Here is a 13061-nt window from a genome sequence, read left to right as displayed (position 1 = left end):
TGCTCATTCATTCTGTAATATAAAAAAGATGAAGTTATAAAACTAAATGAATCCTAATCATAGAGAAAATCATCCCTTAATTTTAATTACAATATACCTTAAATTGATTGAACCCTAATTTCAAGAACACCTGAAATAGAGAGAGAGAGAGAGAGAGAGAGAGAGAGAGAGAGAGAGAGAGAGAGAGAGAGAGTGTGGAGGAGGGAGGGTGGGAGAGAACATAAACATAAACAAAATCAATTAAACTAAAACCCTAGTTCGAAGAACTGAAGTCTCGACCGAGTTTCAATTCAAATCGATTGAGCCCAAATATTATAGGCAAATCAATTGAGCCCTAATTTACATAGCATAGATTTGAAGTAACGGCGAGACAGTTAATTGAGAGAGAAAGAGTATCGAGAGATATTAGTCTGAGAGAAACGAGAGAATAGAGAGAAAGAGAAAGCACAGGGAGATCGAGTGAAAGCCAGTTTTGAAAAATTTTGAAGTTATCAGGAATTTTGCCAAAAATTTGCCGCTTGAGCCCAAAACATTCCCCCATCTGCTGAGTACATGTCTAATACTTATATATATATATATATATATATATATATATATATATATATATATATATATTTATTTATTTCTGAAATATAAAATTAAAATATTCATTCTAAAAAAATTTACTTTAAATTTATTATAAATTTATATATTAAATTTTCAATATTTTTTATTTTAAAGACTTATATATTAATGTCATATTAAAAAAAGGTTTTTTTATTACTTTGGAATATCCCATGTTAATTTTTTTTTTTAATTCAATCCCGCCTCTGTTTTAATCAAAATTCAATCCTGCCCAAGTCTTCTTTCAACCGCCTAAAATTTCGATGATTGGTTACACTTTTTTCAAGATCAACGGTAACATCAATTTTGGTGTAGCGGTAGATACCTCATTTTCTCTCTGGTTACATTAAATGACACTAACGGTTACAATAAAAATAAGTGTAACCATAGATAGCCAAAAATAATTTTAAGGCATCTATGGTCACACTTGAGCTGGTTACATCAAAAAAATTCGTTACAATAGGCCATATATGGTGTAGTGATACAATAATAAATGAAATATATTACAACAACCGTACAATATCCAGATACAAAGCTGAAAGAAATACAAGCCAACAACAGTACATTACCTAATACATACTAGAGGGAATATGGTACAAGCACAATACAACTACTACAATACCCTATCACTATCTGAATATACAACAAAAGTACTGCTACTATAATACAACATACAACTGAAAGGAAACCATCCTAGTCATGGCCCCCAATGACTCCAAGCTCAAAAACCAACCAATCCACTAAGTGCTGATAATGCACTGCCCTAGCTGCCGGACTAGCATAAGGCTCCACATGTCTAGCTCTCGCTATGTATGCCTGAGTCAATGCTCTCACCCGAGCATGAATATCTGGAGAGGGTGTTGGGATGCCCAGATAAGGCCCAATAGGAATCTGATCTAGCTGGGCTGCTAATACTGGGCTGTGTTCTCTGGTTAAGGCCCTATCGACAGCCTGATGAAGGTGATAAGGGATAGGAGACCTGATACCCGATGGATAGGTTGGTGATGGAACAGGTGGCGGCATAGGTGGTGGCACTGGTGGCTTGGTAGCAAAAGGACCACAACCAGGTGGAAAGTCCCGAACAACAGATACTGATCTACGGACTATGCGAGGCCTAGAGCTCGACGAGGCCTCGAAACCAGGAGTGGGAAAATGAGCAGTGGTAATAAGGTTTCCCTGTTGAAAGGACTCATCAGGATTAGACTCGTGGCCCTGCGAGGACGAATGGTGTGTTGCCTCTAAATCTCTAGAAATCTCTATGGGAGTCTGCCAAGATCACAAACTGACATATTAAGGTTGATTCTAGTTGCCATAATAGGTGCCAGGGTAACCTCCTGCGAAACCCTCGACTAGACTCCAAACTTGCTACTTTATATGAGTTGCCAACTCACACTTGAACAACTATTCTAATGACTCGAGACCCTATACCTAACCTAAATCAGGGACTTAAACCTGTAGCTCTAATACCAACTATGACGGCCTCAACCCCGGGGTAAGAGTTGACGTCACTAATAATTATGAAAACGAAACACAACCTAAATATAATAATAACAACATAAACCCCTGAATAGGATCTTGCCAAGTTTAAGTATGATTTAAGTCACCTGAATATTACAATACCATAAATCTTAAATCTGAATAAACTCGCTGATTATTACAATACCATAACTTATAATATTTGACTCCACCTCCTCATACGTGCCAAATATGGGTGGAGGGATGGGACCCGGTCCACTACTGGTCAATGGTCTTCTAGGCGGCCTGGTCCTAGGCATCTGAAACAGGTATGTAAATATTTTGCAATGGTGAGCTATGAATCGCTCAGCCGTACTAATATGAATAACCAAGATATAATCATAAAACAGTTTATAAGAGCAAATGTAAGAAATCATGCATGCTTTGAACATAAAGCAGTAAACCACCATTTGATATAAAAACTGGAAATCAACTTTTATTAGCATGCTGAAAAATGTGATAATCATAAGTTTTAGTTTCAAAATTTATCACTAGCTAGCATGCTATAACAGGATTTAGTCTCAAAATGATTTATCAAATATAATGGACGCTAACAGGTGAAGATGCTATAACACGATTTAGTCTTTATCACGCATAATGTGCACCACCCGACGTAGTCTCTTACGCAACCTCATGCTGGGTCGTTACCGAATAACAGAACCTCTTACGCAGCTCCAAATAGAGATATCTGATCCATTTACAATTTTCAGTTTGAATCACATTTATTATCTATCCCCTTTTTGAAATCACTGCATGATATTCAAGAATCAATACCATGTCTCCAGAATTTGAATCTCAGAATTTCATCTCAAATTTAGTAATGGCAACTACTAAATAATTTCAGAATTTGAATCTCATACGGGATAGATAATCACAAGTTACTATTCCCCTAAAACCATTTTAAAAAATAAATGAAATCCATAGCAACCGGGGAATACGTAATGTAAAACATTTGATATAAGACATGCATTCTTGCTCTACTTTATTCATATATAATCTGAACCACAAGAGATATGGTCAGAAGTACTTGCCTTGCTGAGGTGATCGAACAGGTGCTAACAGGGATTTGACTAGGTCTTCGGGAATTGACGTCCTGACACTAAACCTAAATAATCGAACAATCCTAAGTAAGACAGTCACTATGTCAGACATCCTCGCTAGACTCTAACCCTTTCGATGGTACAACCCGACTTGAATATATAAAGTAGTACATATAAGCAGATAGGTCTCACACAATTCAAATCAGGTTCGGGTTTAAATCAAAATGTACGATTCACTGATAGTACGAGAAAGTAGGGTTATAATACTTTTCGGCAAATATTATTTATAGATTTTATAGAAATATCACGAATCAATAACTATATAAATTCGATTAATAGTCCGATAATTATAGGATACGCTCCCGTATAATTTTAAAAATCTAAATTTTATTTAAAAATCGGGCAGCACCACCTCTATTTATCAGACTACCAGTCGATACAATATCGACACAACAATCCCAACAAACTTGTAATCAAGCTCCGAATACTAAATATTATAACTACCAATCAAAATCAATTATCAATTCCAACTAACTATTATACTAAAATAATAAATAAAATATACATCAAGATTTGATTTCAAAGCTCTAAGTCACGTGAAGAAATGATACAATCCAGCACAAAGACATACGGCCTTCCTGGCCCCATGAAAACACACACTCACTCACTTAACACACACACCCACATCGCTGCACACACTCTTTCACATATATATACACATCTCCACGGACATACACACACGCAGAAATCAGGAGAAAAGAGAAAACCGGGGAGAGAAGAGAAGGTGAGAGAGCTGGAGAGAAACCGGAGGGAGAGAGACAGTGGACTGGAGGAGAGGCTGGTGAGCGGTGGCGGATGGCGGCCGAAAAAGAAGGCGGCGATTGGAGGCGCGGCGGCGCGGAGGAGAGATGCGTGAGCAGGATAGAGAGAGCGGAGAGAGAGAGTGGCTCAGGAGAGGGAAATCTGTGGGAGAGGCAAGGTCCAGAGAGAAGTTGTGGGAGAGATGAGGCGCGAGAGAGGGAGTGCAGAGAGAGATTGATGAGAGAGAGAGATAAAAGAGAGAGAGTGGAGAGATATTAAAAAGAAAAACAAAATAATTCAGTTTATATAAACTGATTTGTATTGTGATGACACGTATCAAAATAAAGGATACGTGTCCCTCTGTTGGGTGCCCTGGTCCTGAACTGATTAAATTACAAACAAAGTTATAGAAAAATTTAATCTAGAAAAATACCGAAATAATTTTAAAAATCTTAAAATAATTAAAAACTAATAAAATATGATTTTCATGATTTTTGGATCATTTTTGAAATTAATAGAAACATCCCACTTGAATCTACACAGAAATCATTTAGAGCTGAAAAATTAATGAAACATCATTTTATGACTTTTATAAATCGCTAAAAATATTTAATGAAATTATAGAGCGATAAAAATGATTTTATAAGCAATACACAATTTTATAAAATCCAAACACTATAAAATCTATAACAAATAGAAATCGATAACACGACTCGACAATCCAATAGAAATAAAATACACCGACTCTCGAGAATATAATCACAGCACAACCAGATAATACTGAGCACATAATAATCAAATAATAATTTTATTAAATAATTACAAAATTACAGATCATTATAGCGGACATCTCAATTTATAGAGGCATGGTTGGCTCACTTTTGTATTTAACAGCCAGTAGACCTGATATAATGTTTGCCACTTGTCTTTGTGCTATATTCCAAGCTGATCCTAGGGAATCTCATTTGATAGCAATTAAGAGGATTTTCAGATATCTCAAGGGTACTCCAAATCTTGGCATTTGGTTTCCTAGATATTCTGGTTTTTATTTAATTGGTTTTTCAGATGCTGATTATGCAGGTTGTAAAATTGATAGAAAAAACACAACAGGCACCTGTCAATTTCTAGGAAATAAGCTGGTTTCTTGGTTCAGTAAAAAGCAAAATTCAGTTTCCACATCAACTGCAGAAGCTGAATATATTGTAGTTGGGAGTTGTGCATAGATTTTATGGATGAAGAATCAATTGGTGGATTATGGTGTGAAAGTCTCCAAAATTCCTATCTTCTGTAACAACACAAGTGTTATTGCCATTACTGAAAATCCAGTACAACACTCAAGAACAAAGCACATAAACATCAGGTATCATTTAATTAGGGAACATTTGATGAATGGAACAATTGAGCTTCATTTTGTTCCCAGTGAAAAACAGCTAGCAGATATTTTCACCAAGCCAATTGATGAATCCACATCAAGATTAGTAAGTGAACTTGGTATGTTAAATTTCTCTAGTTAATTATTTGTGTCTTTTCTGCAGCCAATGATGTGTACTGGTTGGGTCAAATTTTGTCTAAGCCAAAATAACCACTATCGATCGCTAAGTTAGCAATCGATAGCATATTACATATCGCTGGATATATTTTAAGTATATCGATGGCTAAGTTTCTTACTATCTCAGCCGTTGATATATTAAAATATCAACCGCTAGTATCCAGTAACTTTATCGATCGATACGTATATACATACATACATACATACATACATACATATATATATATATATATATATATATATATATATATATATATATATATATATATATATATATCGATTGATGACGCTTGGCTACTTTTGAACGGTTACTCCATTTAATTTACTTAGAGTATAAATAGTTTGACTTTACTTTTATTTCATTTCTCACCTGCATTTGCAAACATTTATCTCTCTCTTCTTGCAAAACTCTCTCGAGCCCTAATCTCTCTCCAAGCTTTTCTCAGCAATGGCACCCGCAGTCAAAATTACAAATTCAACTGGGTTTGTATACAAGCAGAATCATCATGTAGCTTTTGTGGACAGGGATGCCACAGCCAAACGGGGAAAGGCCTTCCACCCAATGATGGACTTCATCAAAGAGTGCAAGTGTTCTTATGCTATGCTCCATGCTTCTACAATCTACTGTGAGATTGTCGAGCAAATGTGGACATCTGCCAGGTACAACCCTGAGTCCAAAACTCTTATTGTTTCTATCAATGGTAATGAATATGCTATTACTGGTGAGGTAGTTAGAAAAGCCCCTTAATGTGCCTGCTAATTCAACTGATAGACTACCCACTGATAATGAAATTTTTGGAATGCTTAGGGATATGCATTACAATGGTGACATGTCTAATCTAGGTCAAATTTTTAGGTGCCATATGCGCAAAGAGTGGAGTTTCTTGTGTGATTCCATTATTAAGGTCTTCTCTGGTAAAGTGTCTAATTATGATCATGTCTACGCAAGTTATTGCTCATATGATGTTTACAGATGACAACTTTAATATTGGTGATCTAGTTTTGTATGAAATTGTTGCTAAGCTTGGTCATCCTGAGGGAAGGGCCAAGAAGATTTATTATGCTAGGTTTTTGATGATAATAGCTAACTATTTAGTCAAGAATTTTGTCATCACTCAACCAGAAAACAAGCTGGACTGCTGGGTTCAAAGTAAGAGGGTGTGTGGTGACTTGTTAAGGATACTTGCAAATGATGAGGTACCGTTAACATTACCAGCACTCACGCAGGTACAAACTTCTAATCTCTCAAACTCCTCCGACCCCCAAATTTCTTCTGTTGTAAGTGCAGCTATGGAACTTGTACACCCCCAACATCCTACCAAGGCTGCCAAAACAAAGAAAATTTCAATACCCAAGTCTCAGAAGCCTACCTCTGGTGTCTCTCCAAAGGCACCAGTTGTAAAAATTACCACTTCACAACCTGAGGGGAGTGTGAAGGAGATTAGTGGTGAGGTGAAGGGTGAACATCAAAGAAGCCCCCGGGATAAGGAAGGAAAGGTTATTGATGTTAGGGTTATACTGAAATATTCGTTTGAAGTATATAACAATTACTTGAGAATCTTGAATGCATGTTTTCACATTGTCTGTATATTATATATTGTAGACAATCTAGTATCATATGGGATAGCAGAAGATTAGATTGTCAGATTCCTTATATAATATAATAAAGGTTCACAGTCTAAATGGTGTTATACAAACCATTGGAACGACTGAAGTATTATTTGGAAATAGTTTATCTTGACTATTGAATAATACTTATATACTTTGTGTATATTGAACGGAATCAAAATAGTAGAATAATTGTTTCTTTTATTCTAAAAATAAAGAACTAAGATTCTATGATGTTATTAATCCTTAAGTTTTTAATCCTGATATAGTGATTGACACTTGTATTTAATGCACATGCCTTGACTCATAAGTTAAGTAATTTATTCTAAATTACGAATTTATGTATTGGGCAATGACATTATATACAGAGTGGGATATTGACTATAAAAGGAAACCAAATCCGAAAAATATATTCGTGTGATGATGTCCTCTTGAAAGCTCATAAAGATAATTATGCTTTAGTCCTGCAGATAGATTTGTTCTTGCGTAATTATAAGGTTGAGTGTATGATCAAGGATAAAAGATATTGATTAAATTAATTGTCAGAAATTAATTTAATTAATGGACATGCGATATCTTAAACATGGGAAATTTATAAGCAATTAATATGGGAGCAGAATTAAATAATTAATTTACGGAATTAGGAAAAGTAGTGCAAATATTAATTCTTTAGTGGATTGAATTAATATTTAATGACATTGGGCATGGCCCGGAATGTCATTGGAAGGCCTGACCTAATGGTCCATGATCCCTACTGTAGCCTATATATATTCTCGTTCTCCTAAAGCTGAAAAACACACAAAAACGAATTCATCCTAGAGTTTGAGAGAGGCAGGCGCTTTTCTCAAGGAGACAGCTAGGTTTTTGGGTTTTTCGGATCTTTAAGAAGAGGCACACCTTGGGTGATCGAAGGCCACATTCATCCAAGGAGAATGAAAGGCATATGTTTAGCCTATTTGTAATTAAAGAGGTACCAACTCAACTCTGATAAGAATGCAAGTTAAATAGCAAGTACTGTTGAAGGAATCCGTACGAAGAACGTCAAGTGATTTATTGAAATTATATGTCTGAAGAATTTCAGGATGCTGCTGCACACCACTGGAAGAAGTTCATTAATATGTTCAAGCCTCAGTGTACAAATAATCCTTTGTAGCACGTCCAGAAGTCCAGAAGGTATAAAGTTTTAATACTTTATTTATTCAGAAGATTCCATACTATTGTTACTAATGAAGAAGAACTACGAAGACAAAGAATCGACGAACAAGCCACATCTCAAATGTTTATTTGATAAAGAATATTTAATTCAGCTAGATACAGATGAACCAGACAGTACATTTGTGTGTCAGCTATCCTAATTAAGTGTTCTGCATCAACTACAAGTGGCCGTTCGATCAAGACAAAGATCTACAAAGTTTAATTTAGCCGGAAGTCTCTGCTGTTGAAGAGATACAATATTATAAGTATTTATTTAATTATCTCACTAATCAAAATAATTAAATTGGTTGTATAATTTATTTATTAAATTAATTCACCTTCGAATTAATTTAATTTATGAATTTATATAATTAATATAATTAAGTGGGTAATTATCTAATATTTATATATATTAAAACAATTGATTTATTGCATATTTGGCTCGGTATGACATTTTCAGATAATGTCATACCGTGTCAGGTGAGCAGACTTTCTCAGTATTGGCCTTAAAATGTCATACTGATGTGTTTTGCTTAACTAAATCAATCGGTATGACTTTCCAAAGCAATGTCATACCGTGTACTTGATTCTGACTTGAACTGATATGACTTTGTGAATGTCATACCGTTTGTTGGTATCAGACATTCACTGGTATGACTTAATAAAGTCATACCGTGTCCTCTATTCAGGCATTTGGCTGATGTGCGTATGACTTTCATATATATGACTTAAAATGTCATATATGGCTCAACAGAATGGCTTATGAGTTTTATGTCATACCGAATGACTTAGTGGCCAAGTCTGAAAAAGTCATACCGTGCCTATGCAGTATGACATTCCTTATATATGTCATTCCTTCCTTGTTTTAGGGCATGGCTTTGTGTAATAATGTCATATCTTCCATTGTAATGTCATTCCTAAGCTAGAAAGTCATTCCTTTCAATGTCATACCTAGATCTAAGTGGTTTGCCTATAAATATGGCTTCACTTCTTCATTTCTCAAGTGTTCAAGCATTGTAAAAGCTTTCAAGTTGTTTGTAACTTGCAATTGTTATATCCACAGTTTTCTGTGCTTTGATCACTCGGTTGTTTTAATCACTAAACTAGAATACATCCTGTCGAATTTATTCTACGAACTTTAGTGGACATTAAAACGAACCTTATTAATTATATAACGACTTAAAACATTGTTATATTAATTAATTAAAATCTGATTAACAAGTTTAATTCAAATCAGATTATTCCGCCGCGATTTTTTAGTGACGATTGTATTCAACCCCCCCTTCTACAATCGTTTCAGGACCTAACAATTGGCATCAGAGCGGTTGATACCATTTTTCCGTATCAGATCCTATACACACTCTATAACGTCCAAATATTTTTTATTCGAATTAATTTTATTCCAAAAATTAATTTTGATTTAAAATATTTTTCTTTCAAAAATCCAAATCTCATCCAAACACTATTCACTTCAAATCCTTAAACATGAGTACACAAAAGATCAGTAGCATTAAAATCCCACCGTTCAGCAAGGAACACTTTGGCCTATGGAAGAGGCACATGTTCTTATTCCTCCGCACCGCGAACAGAAAATACATCGGGATTTTGGACAAAGGTGTTACTACTCCGATGAATGTCATATTAGCACACGAAGAGGATGGTGTGTTAATACCTCATCAGATCATTCCGAAAGAACTTTCTGAGTACACAGATGAAGAGAGTGAACAGATGAATTTAGATGATGCTCTTCAACTAATTTTGGTTGAATCTCTAGATCCAGTGATGTACAATGCTGTTGTAAATTGTACGAACGCCAAGCAAATCTGGGATACGTTAGAGATTATCAATGAAGGCTCAGAGGAAGTTAGGGAAAACAAGAAAGAGATACCGATGGCTCAGTATGAACAGTTTGGTTCCCATCCCGGTGAAGGTATTTCAGAAGTATTTATCAGACTTAATAATTTGATAAATAATTTAAATCTGAATGGGAAATTCTACGACAAGAAAGAGGTCAACATGAAGTTTCTCTTAACCCTTCCCGAACATCTGGAACACAGAATCACTGCCATTAGGGAAAGCAGAGATCTGAATGAGATTTCTCTGGAAAGACTCTACGGAGTTTTGAAAACTTATGAACTGGAGCAAGTTCAGAGTAAACAGAGATATGGCTGGGGTAAAACACAGAACCATTCGAGAGCTCTAGTTGTTGAGTCACCTGTACTGGAAGAAAAGAAGAAGGATGTTGTTGTTCCTTCTAAGACTACTCAGGAATTTGTTGTACCTGAGATGGGTCAGACTGCTTCTTCCAGTGGTGACGAAGAGTTCTATACAATGGAAGAGCTTGAACAGTTAGAAGATCAATCTCTATCCCTGTTTGCCAAGAAGTTTGGAAACATGAGATTCCGGAAGAACCCCTCCTATAAATACAAACCTACTGTTAGTAAGTTTCAGAAGGGAGGCTATTCATCTTCAACAAGCAAAGGAGGATACAAGACTGGAATGGTGGACAGAAGTAAATTTAAATGTTTCAACTGTGGTGAACCTGGACACTTTGCAACTGAGTGCAAGCAGCCCAAGGTTCAAGGAAAGAGAAAGGATTCGTATGATGAGCTGAAGCAGAAGTATGATGCCTTAGTAAGAAAGCATCATGGTACTTCTGGAAGTCAAAGCTTCAAGAGCAAATCATATCTAGCAGAAGGGAAAAGCTGGGATGATACAGATAGTGATGAAGAAGAGCAGATTGGGAATGTTGCTCTCATGGCTAATGCTGGATCATCTTCACCTCCTCCTGCTGGAAGCTTTCAGGTAGATCCTACATGCCCTAAACTGTTTATGCAATTAGGACTTGAAAGAGATGATGCTATTAAAAAGATGAAAGCTGCTAATCTTAAAATTGATACTTTAGTCTTAGAAATTCATGCTTATAAGATGAATGAGATGAAAGTATTAAAACCTAAAATAGAACAATTGACTATGGATTTAGGATTACAATGTGCTAAAGTCAAAGTTCTAGAAAAAGGTGAGATTGCTTTAAGACTTCAGCTAGACGAAGAGAAAGTTAAGTGTAAAGCCTTTAAGGATGCCTCCACTATAGTCAAAGAACTTAATGATAAACAAGAGATCAAGAGAACTGTTGGAATAGGTTTTGACTATAACAAATCCGTAGGTAAGGCTAGTAACATTACTCCTTTTAAGAAGAGTGCTGAGGAAAGAGGGATTCCTTTTGCTTTGAAAGATTCCCTTAAACCTTTGTTTAAAACCTCAGAAGCTGAACCTCTTTTAGAGACTCCTGTTGTTATTAGATATGAACTCAAACAGGAAGACCTTAAATTGAAAGAGAGTAATGAGAAGAGAGATGAGATCCTGACATCACTGAAACCAATCAAAGTGAGAGGCAATGTTAGATTGCCTAAAGCTGGTTTAGGTGTCAACTCTGAGAGAACTAAATTCAACAAGCCTAATAATTTTGTGAATAGTAAGAACAAGAACAATAGATGTCATTCTACTGAGAACTTTAAATCTGATAACAAGGTTAGAGTAGAATCTATTGATGTTCCTACTACTATGACTGATACTCCTGTTGTTCCTGCTTTTGATGCATGTCATAAATGTTGTGGTGTTGATAATTGCATGACTTGTGCTTTCAATATGATGTCTGCTTATTTTAGAAATTTGCATGCTAAAAATGAAAACACATCTCCTAGACAACACACAAACAATAAGCATGCTAGATCAAAGACTGCTAGTCCTCCTCGTGTCAGGAAGGAGACTTATGTTTCAAAGCCTAAAACCAAGGTTTTTAAGGCTGTTGTTAAGGAAGTAAGTTCAGTCAAATCAGAACCAAGTATCAGTCCAAGAGGCTCTGTTGTATTACCTGATAGAAATCAGTTTTTTAAGTATGCTGGACCCAATCAAGTGTGGGTCCCAAAGAATGATTAATCAAGTTGTCTTTTGCAGGGTGCCAGTGGAATTGTTCGTGTTACCTGGGTGCTTGACAGTGGAGCGTCAATGCACATGACTGGCAATAAATCCCTGCTAGAAGACATAAGAGAAGGAGCTGGCCCTACAGTCAGTTTTGCTGATAATAGCAAAGGTCGTACTGTGGGATATGGCAAGTACAAAATTGGAAGGATTATCATAGAAGATATTGCAATAGTTGAAGGACTTCAACATAATCTCCTCAGTGTCAGTCAATTCTGTGACAAAGGATATTATGTTCATTTTGAAAAGGAGATATGTATCATTAAACATATCAAGGATAAGCGTCCTTCACTATGTGGCATAAGGAAAGGCAATATATTCGTAGCTGATTTGTCTTCAGGACCAGGAAACGAAGTTCATTGTTTCTACGCCAAAGCGTCTGCTGAAGATAGTTGGTTATGGCATAAGAAGCTCTCACACCTCAACTTCAAAACCATGAACTCTCTAGTTAAGAGAGATCTAGTGAGAGGCTTGCCTTCCCTGGAATTCTCAACTGATGATCTTTGTGAAGCTTGTCAGAAAGGAAAAGCAAAGAGAGCATCTCACAAAGGCAAAACCATCAATACCATTACAGATCCACTTCATTTGTTGCATATGGATTTGTTTGGCCCTGTGAATGTTGCATCCATTGATGGAGGAAGATATGCCTTGGTTATTGTGGATGATTTCTCAAAGTTTACTTGGGTTTACTTCCTGGCTTCTAAGGATGAAACCCCGTTGACAGTGATTGATCATATAAAGTTAGTTGAATTGGATAAAGGTGTGCCAGT

The sequence above is a fragment of the Daucus carota genome, chromosome 4 (assembly GCF_001625215.2).
Source record: "Daucus carota subsp. sativus chromosome 4, DH1 v3.0, whole genome shotgun sequence".
In the NCBI taxonomy this organism is placed as follows: domain Eukaryota; kingdom Viridiplantae; phylum Streptophyta; class Magnoliopsida; order Apiales; family Apiaceae; genus Daucus; species Daucus carota.
This window is presented reverse-complemented; position numbering follows the sequence as displayed.